General features: G+C 40.3%; 1 protein-coding gene across 1 annotated transcript in view; it reads right to left on the bottom strand.

Annotated features, from left to right (window-relative positions):
- Window positions 1–16,077, bottom strand: part of ELOVL6 (ELOVL fatty acid elongase 6) — a 151,259-nt gene that overhangs the window by 61,451 nt on the left and 73,731 nt on the right. The window lies entirely within an intron of this gene.

Raw genomic sequence — 16,077 nt, 5'->3', positions numbered from 1 at the left:
ATAGACATACAGAATCTCAAGATTGGAATAGACCTTAGAGATCTAGTCTAAACTTTTCAACTTAAGAATTCCTTGCTAAAAAATCCCTGGCTGATGGTCCTCTAATTTCTACTAAATGTAGAAATAATGACTGGAACCTTGAGGTCATTAGTTCCTGATCATATGGTACAGCTGGGCTTCTTTAAAAACTGACCCAAATGCTGAAAGCCACTCATCTTTCCCCTATGGATGACCAGCGCCTTTTCAAACAAACAGGCTACACTTAGAGTTTAATATAAAAATCTGTTTCCTGGTTGTCTTTATCCTAAAGAAGCCTGGAATGTCTTATAACTAATAGACCTATCTGAGAGCTGGAGGCTAAAACTAGAAGTGAAAAAACACTGTCAAAAGGAGATGATTATTCACAATGCATGGAAAACCGGATTTCAGGTTTATAAGATTAAGTCCAATTCAAACTGAAAATTTTCCTAGATTTAAATCAAAACCAAGAAAAATAACAGCTTGCACAATTATATAAACAAACATAAACATATCCATGTTTGTGAGCACTTTCTTTGTACTCAAGGACTGACATTTATATCGAAGGAGAATCCATTTCTGTTGCAGGTTACCACTACCTTAATATTTATATAGGGTTTTCATTTCCACGAATCACCTCACAGACAACTGAAAATTCCAAAAGCTAGAAAATAAAATGAAGGGGAAAACATGGCATGTTTTCATGTTAACTATTGGATAAATAAATATACTCTTGTCACTAGTGATTCCCTCAATATAAAGTTTGAAAAGAAACTGGGGAAGCAATGAGAAAATATACCCCAAATACTATTTCTGGACTAGAGAAAATATCTCAGCAGTGATGACGATCTCATGGTTAGCTCATAAATTGATTTTGTCAGCAAAATTAAATGTACATAAGAAATTAAGCTTGAGAAAACTGGCAGTAATCAGAAGAAATATATTTTTAGTAATGAGTGAAAATGACTTAAACATTGTTTTTACTTATGAGATTACCACCCGATTGCCCAAGAATTCTGAATTTCATTTTGTTCTTAAAAATAATAATAAAGGGCCAAGCATGATGGCTCATGCCTGTAATCCCAGCAATTCAGGAGGCCTCGGTGGGAAGATGGCTTGAGGCCAGGAATCCAAGGCCAGCCTGGGTAATATGGTGAGAACCTGTCTCTACAAAAAAAACTTCCAAAATTAATATGGCAACATTGTGATTGGGGCTTTCATACTGCTCCTTCAAAATCTGAACTCTCATTCAGTGACATAAGAGGATAAAGTCTGCAGACACTAGCTTTGAGAACTCCGATAATGAGGACAGCTACAACAGATTCTCACAAACTGAATGACTTCTAACAACACAAATGTATTATTTTAGAGTTCTGGATGTTAGAAATCTGAAATGAGTCTTATGGAGCTAAAATCAAAGAGTCACCAGTGCTGCATTTCTTCTAGAGGCTCTATGGCAGAATCCATTTCCTTGCCTTTTCCAACATCTAGAGGCCACTTGACATTCCTTGGCTCATGGCCGCCTCCTTCTCCATCTTCAAAATGCATCATACCAAGCTGTTTCCATGGTCACGTCACTTTATCTGACTCTGATCTCCCCGACTCCCTGGTAAGAACCCTGTGAATACATTGGGCCCACCAGACAATCCAGGGCCACAGCCTAGAAGCTTCAATTTTAACAACCCATGTGGTTAGATGTCCCCTACCCAAAGATATTCTGGAATAATCTCACCATCTCAAATTCCTCAACCTAATTGCATCGGCAATAGGTCTTTTGCTATATAAAGTAACAAATTCACAGGTACCGGGGATTAAGATGTGCACATTTTTGAGGGACTGTTATTCTGTTTACCACATGGATTAAACTAAGTTGTAAGATCTAAAGCCATTCTTGTACTAAAATGCATAGGAGACCCCTACAGATGCAAATGTTTCATGTCTGTTCCTGGTTTGCCATCTCCAAAGCCAGGTTCTTCCCCTCAAGAAAGCATTTTAGAATCCAAAGGGCGAGAGTCACAGTTACGGAGATTGTCTTTAAGCAACTCATTAACATGTGACTCACAAATAGCACCTGAACTCTTATTAGTAGTGCATGACTTACTGTATCCTTTACAATGAACCAGGTACATGTGTTCACAATTTCTAGTATAATATACAATGTACTAAAATTACTAATATGTATTCGATTTATTCTGACTGTCCACAGTTCTAAATTGCCATCTCTTAACACTCCTTTGCAACAACAGAAGTTACTTGGTTTGTAACCATTCTCTTAATCCCAGTCTTAAAATATGTACTGCAGACTACTTCAAGTATGTTTTCCTGTTTGTGGCAATGCAGTTGTTTTATCCTTCCTCTTTTTGGGGTTATGTCTATAAAGATAGGTCTCTCCGCAGCAATGGTCAAGTATCAGTCTTCCACCCAGATGGCCTGCTAGTAGCAGCATTTGACACAGATGGCGACTCCTTTTCTGCAATGCTTCCTTCACTTCCTTCCTTTCTCACTATTTTCTCTTGCCTCTTCTCCAACTTCACCATCTATTCTTTTTCATTTTCCTTTGCTGCTTTCCCTTCATCTCCTCAATCCACAAACTCCGAAGATCCCCAGAATTCAATCTGTGGGCCTCTTTTTTGCCCTCCACCATGGGTTCTCACAGAGGGGGATGATTTTGCCCTTCAGAGGATATTTTGAAATATCTGAAGACACTTTTGGTCTTTACAAGTGGAAGGGAGTTGGCTACTGGCAGGTGGTGTGTAGAGGCCCTGGATGCCACAAGACAGCCCTCTACAACCAAAGATTATCCAGCCCCCAAAAAAGCCAATAGTGCTAAGGTTGAGGATCCTGAACAAAAGAAATATGGAGACAGAAATTAAGAAAAGAGAAACTGGAAAACTCAAGAGAGTATAGGCAAAACTGCTTCAAAAATATGTTCACTGACTGGGGTGATACCACTTATGCCTCAGACACGCTCAGGCTAAATTGCTTCAAATTGATTCCAAGCACAGAGTAAATAAAGCAAGCTTCTTGTTTCAAGTGAGGAGTTCAATATAAAACTGAAAACAAAATAACCAGTGAGTCAGCATATTACTCTCTTCACTGTTCTAGAATTAGGTTCACTTCTGACTACCATGGGCCGTGTCCAGCTGCATCCTGAAGGCTGGTAGATTCAATTCTTCCAAATCTTCATCTGCTTCAGTGCCCCTCCTGCATGAAGCTCATCTAGAACTGCATTTAAAAATATATCTCCAGAGAGGAGAAAAAGGAATAATGTTTTTTTTCTTTTTGAGACAAACTCTCACTCTGTCGCCCAGGCTGGAGTGCAGTGGTGAGATCTCAGCAACCTCCGCCTCCTGGGTTCAAGTGATTCTCCTGCCTTAGCCTCCCAAGTAGCAGGGACTATAGGAACACACCACCATGCCCGGCTAGTTTTGTATTTTTGGTGGACACAGGGTTTCACCATTTTGGCCAAGCTCGTCTCAAACTCCTGACCTCAAGTGATCCACCCGCCTCGGCCTCCCAGAGTGCTGGGATTACAGGCGTGAGCCACCATGCCTGACCAGTAATCTTAAATGAATAGAACCAGACTTCATGATAACTGCCAAGACACCACCCCGCTAACTCCACACAGAGTTCGAATTCTTCTTGAAGTAGAATTTTAGTTATTCCCAGCCGGGCGCGGTGGCTCAAGCCTGTAATCCCAGCACTTTGGGAGGCCGAGACGGGTGGATCACAAGGTCAGGAGATCGAGACCATCCTGGCTAACCCGGTGAAACCCCGTCTCTACTAAAAAATAGAAAAAACTAGCCGGGCGAGGTGGCGGGCGCCTGTAGTCCCAGCTACTCGGGAGGCTGAGGCAGGAGAATGGCGTGAACCCGGGAGGCGGAGCTTGCAGTGAGCTGAGATCTGGCCACTGCACTCCAGCCTGGGTGACAGAGCGAGACCCCGTCTCAAAAAAAAAAAAAAAAAAAATTTTTAGTTATTCCCGTCATCTCTGTTAACCACTTTTGTAAGATAATTCCATGATAACCAATATTAACTTCACCCAGGATGGGACAATGTTACCACTCTTCTACTCTGTTTCTACATTTTCAACTTTTTTAGATTCCACATACAAATGAAATCACACAATAACATTTCTTTTTATGCCTGGCTTACTTCACTTAGCATATCTTCCAGGTTTATCCATGTAGTCACAAATGATAGAATCTCTTTTTTAATGCGAAATCAAATTCCATTATATCACAATTTCTTTATCCATTCATCTGTTTACAGACACCTAGGTTGATTCCATATGTTGGCTGCTGAGAATAATGCTACAATGAACATGGGGATACTCTCATATTCAGTCAGAAAATTTGATATCACCAAAGTTTTCTATGACGTACACTTTAAAAAAATTGAGAGTAGGCCAGACGCAATGGCTCACGTCTGTAATCCTAACACTTTGAAAGGTTGTGGTGGGCAGATTGCTTGAGCTCAGGAGTTTCAGACCAGCCTGGGCAACCAAACCCCTTCTCTACAATAAAAATTAGCCAGGCGTGGTGGTGGGTGTCTGTAGTCCCAGCCACTCAAGAGACAGAGGTAGGTGAATGGCTTTAGCCTGGGAGGTGGCAGAGGTTGCAGTAAGCTGTGATCATGCCACTGTCCTCCAGCCTGGGCCACAGAGGAAATTTCAAAGTAATTAATTAAAATTAATAAAAATTAAGAGTAGCAATAGCTCTATTTTCAGAAGTATTGGAATTGTAATAAAATAGGTGGTACTGGCCGAGTGCAGTGGGTCACGCCTGAAATCCCAGCACTTTGGGAGGCCGAGGCAGGTGAATCACTTGAACCCTACTGGTAGAGGTTGCAGTGAGCTGAGATTGCACCAATACACTCTAGCCTGGTGACAGAATGAGTCTCCATCTCAAACGAAAAAAAGAAAAAAAGAAAAAAAAAAAGGTGGTATCACATGATAAAGTATATCAATTGGGATAGACAAAATCAATTGCACTGTTTTCTAAATCTTCTAACAAAATATTAATCATCTTTATTAGCTACTCACAGGCCTTTGCTCCCCTAATTAACATGCTGCGAGTCACTAATTCTCCTCTGAGGATTGTGCACAAAGCTAAACCAGTTCAACAGGAAGCTGCACTCCTGCTTGTGCCTGTCATCAGTTTCTACAGTGGGAAGCAGAGGAAAACTGGTCAGATAGTGTCCGGAGCTGGTTTAGGAGTCCTTTATAGCTTAGAAGACTTTTATCTATGTATCTTTTTACATCATTCCCCACAAAGACTTTCACTTTTTTTTTTCTTTGCCCCTTCACAGGTTGAAAGTCAAAAAAAAAGAGAGGAAGAAAGACCTTTTGGGGAAAAATCTTAATGAAAAAAAAAATCTCAAGATCCCTCAGAAAACAAGAAAATTAAGTCCATAGCTCCCATTTCTTCATAAAGTGAAAGGGAACTTTATTTTTTTATTACAAGCTTCTCTCTACTGCCAGGTTGTGAGACAGAAGAATAATTTCTCCTTTATTTGCATGTCAGGTGAATTGCTGAATGTGACTATAGTATGGCTGGGATTTATCAAGCATGGATTCCCAGAAAGGAGATTCTCAAAATCACAATGCCTACAGCATCCTTTTCTTCAGTTTCAAAGAGAAGGAAACATGCTTAGGGAGAGAAAAGTGTGTGTGTGACTCAACATTCCTTTGAAAGTCAGGTTAATTTGTCTTCCCCTATTCCCAAAGCATGCCCTTTGAGAATGCATTATGGGGAAATGCGTTCTTCAGATTGCTCATGCTGGCATGCACACACCGTGTGGATAGGTAGCAATTGCTCTGGATAGTAAACCCGAGCCTTTGCTTTTCTTGTCTTTTTTCTACTTTGCTTGTTTGTCAAGACTGATTCACTAACCACCAAGATTTGAGAGTAACAATATTTGGCTATGTTTACACAGAAAGGTTTCCTACCAAAAGAAAAAAAATAAGTAAAAAAACAGATTTGGCAAGTATTTACTCAAGATACTTCTTGAGTCTAAGGCCTTTTTTGATCAATTTGAGGAATTCTAGATGTCTGAGTGTGATAACAACAGTTTAAAAGTATTACCGAATATCCATGGGTTCCAGCTCTTCACATAGCTCTCCTATGGGAACTTGATGCACCATTATAGACAAACAGTTGGGTCCTGACTTCAAACTACTATGCATTGTTCCAGGCCATGAAATTAAAATGTGTTTCAGTTTGGTCAAAATAGTAATTACTTTTTAAAAACTGTGCACTTACTATATTCTAGGTACTGTTCCACATGTTCTGAGCACTTGGGATTCAACAACTACCTTGTATACCAGGAATGTTACACTTCTCACTGGTTCTTTTCTTTGTTTTTGAAAGAGAGTCTTGCTCTATTCCCCTCCTCCCCCACTGCCCGACCCGGCTGGAGTACAGTGGAGCGATCTTGGCTCACTGCAACCTCTGCCTCCCGAGTTCAAGCGATTCTCAGGGCTTAGCCTCCCGAGTAGCTGGGATTATTGGCGCCTGCCACCACGCCTGGCTAACTTTTGTATTTTTAGTAGAGACAGGGCTTCACCATGTTGGCTAGGCTGGTCTCAAACTCCTGACCTCAGGTGATCCACCCACCTCAGCCTCCCAAAGTGCTGAGATTACAGGCCTGAGCCACCACACCCAGCCTCAGTTGGTTCTTAACAGTAGTAGTTTTTACCATCTGGCTAACATGGTGAAACCCCATCTCTACTAAAAATATAAAAAAATTAGCCAGGCATGGTCGTGGGCGCCTGTAGTCCCAACTACTCGGGAGGCTGAGGCAGGAGAATGGCATGAACCCGGGAGGTGGAGCTTGCAGAAAGCCGAGATCACACCACTGCACTCCAGCCTGGGTGACATAGCAAGACTGTCTCAAAAAAAAAAAAAAGTAGTAGTTTTTGTCATCCCTTCGTCCTCTCACACCCCATCACTATTTCTGCCAGTTAAACATATAAATCACTTATACTTGCAATTCACTTTGTCTCCAATAGAACATTCCTTTCTTTAGGTCACATTCATAAGGCTTAATTTTTGGACGTAGAAATCTAGAAGAAAAGTCTCCAGAGAGTACTTTCCAAAGTCACTACATGCTTGAAGTTGACTGCTCCTTTTCCATCTAGTGTTTGCCTACTTTGCTGTGTACTGGCAGCCGTAACCCTTGACTGCTCAATGGCAGGACATGCTGTAAGAGCTTAGGCATACTACACGGTTGTTTTGTCTTTGTGTCTTCCCACTTAGACTCACTTATTCTGTATTTCCAGCTGTCCAAAAGGACAATGGCCCTTTGCTTCAGAATCCTAAAATCTGATATAGAAAAACTGTTGAGGACACAAGTGTGCAAGACTGTATAAAAGGAAATGTAAACATTAAATTATATGAAGTCAAGGTCGTTATGTAGTATATAATCTTCACTATTAGTCAACTATCTTGTTTATTTAAAAATGAATGGCATTAATATTATATGGTAGATTCTAGGCTCTACAGACTGTAGGAATTTTAACAGATTTGGCATCATCTCTAAGATGTCCAAAATGCTTTTCTTTTTTTGTCGTTTCTGTTTTGAAACACAGTCTGGCTGTGTTGCGCAGGCTGGAATGCAGTGGCACAATCTCAGCTCACTACAACCTCTGCCTCCTGGACTCAAGCCTTCCTCCCAAGTAGCTGGGACTATAGCTGCATGCCACCACACCTGGCTAATTTTTGTGTGTTTTTGTAGAGATGAAGCTTCACCATGTTGCCCAGCCTGGTGTCAAACTCCTGAGCTCAAGCAATTCCACCCACCTTGGCCTCCCAGAGTGCTGGGATTACAGGTGTGAGGCACTGTGCCCGGCCCCAAAATGCTTTGACATGGTTCAGATAGTTTCACCTCTCCCTACTCCTCTGGAATCATGTCATAACTTTCCCCTGGGACACCCTGTGCTACAACTATACTGACATTCTCAAGACATCACGCCCCTTTGTCCCACTTTCCTTCGCACGTGCTGTTCTTGCTACGTTGAATGCCCTTCCCATGCAACCTTGTCACTTTTTATGATCACTGTGAAGATAATCCCTGACTGCTTCTAGGTCAAGCTGCCTATCTCTTCCTTCATCACCACTGTGCTTTCTGTATGTCTTTTTCTTACCTACTGTAGCACTTGTCTCTTTGTATTTTACACACAAGTTAACAAATATGGCTTTCCTTTGAAATCCTGAAGGGTACAGATTGTGTCTTACTCAACTTTGTATGCCCAGGGGCTTATGTCTTTCCCCAACATATGAATTAATAAATGGCCTATTGGATTTTTAAAATCTTGTGTTTTGGACATACTTTTAAGAGGGAAAATGCACTACTGAAGACTAAATAGAATAACTGATGCTCAAGTCATCTATGAAACTCTGCTTCAAACTCACTTGATTCTTAATCTAAACAGTAAAAATTGTATTTTCTTATAGCTCTTTTCCCTTAGGAGCAGAAAGAAAACTACAAATTAAGATAGGTAGTTTAAATCTTGAAGTGATTTAAATTATTCATTCAGCAAGTATTAATTGAGTGCCAACTGTGTGCTAAGCACAGTTCTAGGCTCCGGAAATACATCAGTGAACAAAACGGACAAAAAACCCTGTCCTCGTGGATGGAGGTTTCAAGCCTGGAGAGAGACAATAAATAAGAAAATAAGTAAATTATATAGTATGTTAGAAAATTACAAATATTATGGAAAGAAAAAAGCAAGTGGGTGCAGGTGGAAAATGCGATGGAGAGTGAGAGACAGAGCACAGTGTTAAACAGGGTGGCACACTGGGAAGGTGAATGTGAGCCAAGACTGGAAGGAACTGTGGGAATGAGCCACTCTGGGAGGAAATGCATAAGGCAGAGAGCAATAGTCAAGGTAAGAACTATCTTCAAAGGTAAAATTTACCATATTCTACTGATTTTGTCTTTGGAAAATTCAACATATTGAGATGTCATTTGAGCATATATCTATAAATGTGTATCTGGGCAATAGTTCTCCTTTCAGTAACTTTTCAGGTAAATACAGCTAAGTTTGCATAGTCATAAATATCATGCACGAAAAATGAGCATGAAAGTGTCCAGACTATAGTAAAGAAGGTTTGTTCATTTTTATCAATAACTAAAATCTTCTTTAAAAGATAACTATAAATCTTAGTTACCAAGAAATCCCAGTTTCTGTTACTGCCTCTTGTGAGTTAAACTAGACAGTCTGTAGACAGATTAGAAGGTACCACAGTAAAGTCTTGAATTAAAACAGGTTTAGAGCTTGACACTAGAGAAGAATTTATTTAATCTTTCTTCATAAAGAATGTGTATGGGGCCAGGCGCGGTGGCTCAAGCCTGTAATCCCAGCACTTTGGGAGGCCGAGACGGGTGGATCATGAGGTCAGGAGATCAAGACCATCCTGGCTAATGCGGTGAAACCCCATCTATACTAAAAAAATACAAAAAACTAGCCGGGCGAGGTGGCAGGCGCCTGTAGTCCCAGACACTTGGGAAGCTGAGGCAGGAGAATGGTGTAAACCCGGGAGGCGGAGCTTGCAGTGAGCTGAGATCCGGCCACTGCACTCCAGCCTGGGTGACAGAGCGAGACTCCGTCTCAAAAAAAAAAGAATGTGTATAACCAGAAATGCCATTCGACCCAGCAATCCCATTACTGGGTATATACCCAAAGGATTATAAACTATTCTATTATAATGAATGTTTGCTTATTGCATATGTATGTTTACTGCAGTACTATTCACAATAGCAAAGATATGAAACCAACCCAAATATCCATTAATGATGGATTGGATAAAGAAAATGTGGTATATATACACCATGGAATAGTGTGCAGCCATAAAAAGGAATGAGATCATGTCCTTTGCAGGGACATAGATGAAGCTGGAAGCCATCATCCTCAGCAAACTAACACAGGAACAGAAAACCAAACACTGCATGTTCTCACTCATAAGTAGGAACTGAACAATGAGAACACATGGACACGAGGAAGAGAACAACACACACTGCGGCCTGTGGTACAGGGAGCGAGGGGAGGGAGAGCATCAGGACAAAAAGCTAATGCATGTGGGGCCTAATACCTAGGTGACAGGTTGATAGGTGCACCAAACCACCATGGTACACGTTTACCTAAGTAACAAACAGGTACGTTCTGCACATGTATCCTGGAACTTAAAAAAAAAAAAATGTGTTTATTGTTCTTTCAGGATTTCCTCTTGCAAACCCAAACCTGAATATACATAAGCAAAGGCTAGTTCTGGAAGAAACTGCCAGGATTACTCTCAACTAGACAGATTTTCTACAAGCACATTAATTCTGCTTCACTGGCCAACTCTTTTTAGGTCCAAGTCGGAAAAAAGTATGATTTCTGACAAGGACAAAAAAATAGGCTTTCAATTTTCATCATGAGTCAGCAGGGAAGGACAGGACATAAGTGACATAAGTGACATAAGTGAACATATAGAAAAGTAAAACCTAATGGTAATGTGGAAATCAGAATTTTTGAAAAGAAGGCAAATGAAAGGAATAAATGTTACTTTTAAACTAAAATAAAAAGGCATTGAGTGATTTTTATTTTTAAAATATACTCTAACAACTACCCATTTCCATTTTTTAAACAATAAAGCCTTTTAGTCCAATGGTTCAGTGAGTCGAGATGAAGTTTTCAATTTTCAGCTGAGTAATAACATTATATACTTATAAGCTGATCTCAATTTTAGGAAATCATCATTAAGTAGAAACATAAACATTTCAAAGATTAGATATTGTTGTTTCTTTAAAAACATAAACACTTTTTTAAAAAGTCTTTCTACATTTCCCTACATGTTTCCAGAATATCTTCGTATCTTTATAGAACTCAGTGGCTCTATGAATGGAAGACCAAGATAATATACATAAGGAAAGGGATGGATAAAATTTAATTTTCCTTATAAATTAATAAAACTTAATTTTATTTACTCTATTAGAAAGATAGGGATTTAGGCCAGGCATGGTGGCTCACACCTGTAATCCCAGCACTTTGGGAGGCTGAGGTGGGCGGATCACCTGAGGTCAGGAGTTCGAGACCAGCCTGGTCAACATAGTGAAACCCCATCTCTCTTTAAAAAAATAAAAAAAATTAGCCAGGCATGGTGGCATACGCCTGTAGTCCCAGCTACTCAGGAGGCTGGGGCAAAAGAATCACTTGAACCTGGGAGGTGTAGGCTGCAGTGAGCCAAGATGGCGCCACTGCACTCCAGCCTGGGTGACAGAGCAAGACTCCATCTCAAAAGAAAAAAGATAGGGATTTGGTTTATAGGTGATTATTTTCTACTTGTATTTATGTGGGTTACAAAAAGAATGTTTTTATTACTTTTATAATAAAAAATAACATGTAAATTTTAGTCAGAGTAAGAGAAGGGAGAAAAGGATTGGGAGCAAGAATTAGAGACAGAGAAAAACTGATTTGGCCCCAGTGATGGTAAAAAAACAAAAACTATCAAATCTTTTTTTTGTGAGACAGGATCTCTGTTCCCCAGGCTGGAGTGCAATGGTATGATCTTGGCTCCCTGCAACCTCCACATCCCAGGCTCAAACAATTCTACCTCAGCCTCCAAAGTAGCTGGGACTACAAGCATGTACCACCATGCCCAGATAATTTTTGTATCTTTTGTAGAGATGAGGTTTCGCCATGTTGCCCAGGCTAGTCTCGAACTCCTGGACTCAAAGCCGATCCACCTGCCTCAGGCTCCCAAAGTGCTGAGATTACAGGCATGAGTCGCTGCACCCGACCCTCAAATCTTGGCCTGAGTGGAGTGGAGTAAAACAAGGGAGGGGGCAAAGCTTGGAATTCCCACTAATGACAAATCAGTAACTGAATTTTGCCCCTCTTTGACTTTTGGGAGGCCTCCCAAGGAAGTATACATATGGAGGGTAGTGAAAAATTTGATGCCAATTTCCTCCAAACTTCTAATATACTCTCTGGTGTTATGGAACAAATTTAAGAGGATTTGAAGGTGCTAGTCTTCTAACAACCATATGTACACACACTCACATTTTTGAACTAAGCATTTTTACCAGCTAATCTTATGTGTTTCTCAAAATGGTTCACTGACCACCTGCAACAGAACCGATGAGGTGCTTGCAAAGACAGATTTCCTCTTCCCAGACTTTCTCAATCTAGAAGAGTAACCATAAAATGTGCACTGAAGTAAGAGTCTTAAGAGATTTTAAAATTTGAGCTTGAGCCACTATTTCATGCTTTTATCATGATGATTTAGCTACCTATCTTCAGCCACTCTCATCCAGAATCCTTCAGGACTCTTTGATTTCCTATCTCAAAGATGACATCACTTTGATAACATGCATATCAAAATTAATTATATCCTACAAAAAAAAATCCTACAATAAAATACTTCTGGCTAATATTGTAATTACAAAAAAAAACATCAGTGCATTAAAAAAAGCAAAGACTTTGAAAAGAGAGGAAAAGTAGTAGACCATCTCTTCTACTCTACACTAAGAGACACAGGATATATGCACCATTGTTGCCACAATACCATGCCTCTAAGAAGGTAAGCCTGGCCAGGTGCAGTGGCTCACGCCTGTAATCCCAGCACTTTGGGAGGCCGAGGTGGTTGGATCACAAGGTCAGGAGTTTGAGACCAGCCTGACCAACATGGTGAAACCGTGTCTCTACTAAAAATACAAAAATTAGTCGGGTGTGGTGGTACACGCCTGTAATCACAGCTATGCAGGAGGCTGAAGCAGGAGAATCACTTGAACCCAGGAGGCAGAGGTTGCAGTGAGCCGAGATCCCACCATTGCATTCCAGCTTGGGCGACAGAGCAAAACTCCGTCTCAAAAAAAAAAAAAAAAAAAAAAGAAGGTAAACCTATGTCTCACTAAGCTCCTAAAGCTTCTCCTCTATGGGAGAGTCTAAGAAAAACATTAAATTAATCTAAAATTCCTTATCCTTTTAAAAGTAAAACTGAAACTTAGGGATAACATTTATTTTTCTTCATAAGTTATGAGTTACATCAGGTGAAAAATAGTTTTCCAGGCTTTGAGGATGATCGTTTAATGACAGAAATCAAAGATATTTACTTAATAAAACTTTTCAAAGCCTTTTGGTTTATGGTACAAAATTTTACTGAATTATCTATCATGACTAAGAAGAATTTATCTGGGCTGAGAATAAGGAGACTTTTGATTCATTCATTCTTGCATACAGCTATTCAGTAAATATTTATTAAGGGCTAACTATGTCCTAAGCATTGAGAATAGTTAATGAAACAGACACACTCCTTGCACCCAGACATGTTTTGGGGGAAAATAGACAAGTAAACAGAAAAGCAGGGTACTAAAAATAAGCAAACAGGCTGGGCACAGTGGCTTACACCTGTAATCCCAGCACTTTCGGGGGCCAAGGCAGGAGGATCGCTGGAACCCAGGAGTTCAAGACTGGCCTGGGCTACACAGAGAGACCCTGTTTCAAGAAAAAAAAAAAAAAAAGTCAAAAGTAAAATTAGGAAACATATAGGAGGCATGGTAACCCCATCTTGTTGGGTCAGAGAAGGCTTTCTGGAGACATATTCAGACAGGACGAGTATAAGCCTGGTAAAGAAAGTGAGAGGCAACGGTGTGGGCAAAGAGCCAGAGGCATGAGAGAGAAAGCACCTTCAAACAACTCTAAGAAATTTAGAGTACTTGACCTTCAATTACAAAGTGGGAGAGTGTTGAGATGAAGGCACAAGAAGTTAAGTGGAAGCAAGATCATGAGGACTCTTATAAGCTATGTTAAGACGTTTCTTTTTCATCTTAAGAGTAATGGGTAGCCATTGAAGGTTTTAAATGAATGAAGTCACGTGCTTGGATTTGTGATATATAAAGATCACTCACTGATGAAATGAAAGCTGGAACTTGAGTAAGTCTGGTGGGAATGGCACAGGTTTTAGACAACAGCAGGGCTTGGAGGTGAGGATAAGGCAGGCGTCATGGGCAGTGTGGTTACAGGAAGTTCCTGCATCTGTACCCTCCCAACTGGAGCGTCATTTCAGAGCAACTGGTTAAATGTTTTGCACATATGGGTGTATGAAGTTCATTGGGTGCCTTCTGCAAACAATTTCACTCAGACACTTATCTGTGAGCATAGGGGCGACAGCAAGGTCTAATATTTCCTCATTTGTTTTGGTGCTTATCGTGTTCTTAGATATAAAATTATGCTCCTCCCACCATGTGTCAACTACCAACATGCAACAATGTCAGTTTCAAGACCGAGAAAACAGCCATCCATGTTTCCAACCAACAAGACAGAACTTGTAAAGGAAAGTTCTCAGCTCACTTGGAACATGTTTTGGAAGATACAAGAAAAGCTGGACTGATGAGGATAGATAAGTATGTAACTGAGCTACTAAGATTTTAGGTGGGTGCACAAGTTGTTGTGGTTTTGCCATTACTTTTGCATCAACCTACACAGTCAGTACTCACAGGCAAAATAAACTTTTCAAAAGGACAGGCTTATCTTGCTTTACGTAGCAGATTTAGTCCAGAAAAATTATGTATAAATCTTTTTTTCAAAAAACTAAATTGTATTTTGAAAACATTTGGGGAGCTTTCCTATTTAAGAAAAATTAATAATTATTTTTAAGAATCAAATAATTGTTATTGTTTTATATATTTCTCAAGGGATGCACATCTATACTGGATTGCTTTCTCTTCTTACCAGCTGAGAAACAGTGTGTTCCCTAGTGTCATCTGTCACCTCCTAAAAAGTCCTTGAGTCTCTCAAGAGATGCCTTAACACCAGGACAGATTAGTTATAGTTAAGGGATACACACCACAAGATGTTCTTTGATTGGAACCCTAGCTTCACTGGACTGGGTCAATTGTGAGGCTAAGTATGGCAATATGACTGAATGCCCATCCATGACACTGATTTGCCTTGCTCCTTTTCAGAGATTAGTCTGAGATGAAGCTATGGCAATGATTATGAAAATAGAAGTGGCCACGTGGGGCTTCTGGGAAAGGTTTTTAAAACATAGAGACTTGTCTGCATGTCCCTTTGGAGTTTTATTTCTTTGCTCTTCTCTTTTCTTCCCAGTCACAAACCTGATGCCTGGCAGCAACCATCTTATAGCCATGGGGCAGCACGCATGAAAAAGAAAGAAGGAAGTAAAAGATGAAATCAGCTTAGTTTCCTGATAGCATCATCCAGCTGCCTTGTCAGCTCTAGATTGTGTGCTCTAGACTTCCGTTGAGTGAAACAAGGCAATTCCCGTACATGATTAAGATTCTATTTGTTGATTTTTTCATTATTTCCAGCCCAACACAATCTTTTTTTTTTTTTTTTTTTTTTTGGTGAGATGGAGTTTTGCTCTGTCACCAGGCTGGAGTGCAGTGGTGGATCTCAGCTCACCGCAACCTTTGCCTCCTGGGTTCAAGCAATTCTGCCTCAGCCTCCTGAGTAGCTGGGTCTACAGGCATGAGCCACCACGCCCAGCTAATTTTTGTATTTTTAGTAGAGATGGGGTTTCACCATGTTGACCAGGATGGTCTCCATCTCTTGACCTTGTGATCTGTCCACCTCAGCCTCCCAAAGTGCTGGGATTACAGGCATAAGCCACTGCACCTGGCTACCCAACACAATTTTAATACCCTGAATTTCAATTACAACTCCTCTGAATGTAAGGCACCAAGTTCTGTTGCTACTAACAGTATGTGGGATTCTGTGGTGATTTATTAACATGGACTACAACTAGCAAGCCAATTCCTCTAAAATGTAAATATATTTAAAGTGACATTTGTAGAGCCTCCCTCCTCTATTGAGCTGCTGATCTGTGGGAGCTCTATCAGTACCATAAGATAGCAGGGAAACAAAACCAAAAAGCCATCTGATACTTCCTGGGCATTTTGGCCGTAATTATTCTCATTTAATTAAGCTTGAATGACCAAGTATTAAAAATGACTGAACCAAGGACGCTAAAGCAGAACCAACACAGTAGCCCAAGGAAAAGTAACTTCCCAGAAACATATAAGGACAATGTTCTGTGAACAATTTTAGGCAGA

Source organism: Macaca thibetana, chromosome 5 (genome assembly GCF_024542745.1).
Source record: "Macaca thibetana thibetana isolate TM-01 chromosome 5, ASM2454274v1, whole genome shotgun sequence".
NCBI classification, from domain to species: domain Eukaryota; kingdom Metazoa; phylum Chordata; class Mammalia; order Primates; family Cercopithecidae; genus Macaca; species Macaca thibetana.
This window is presented reverse-complemented; position numbering and strand designations above follow the sequence as displayed.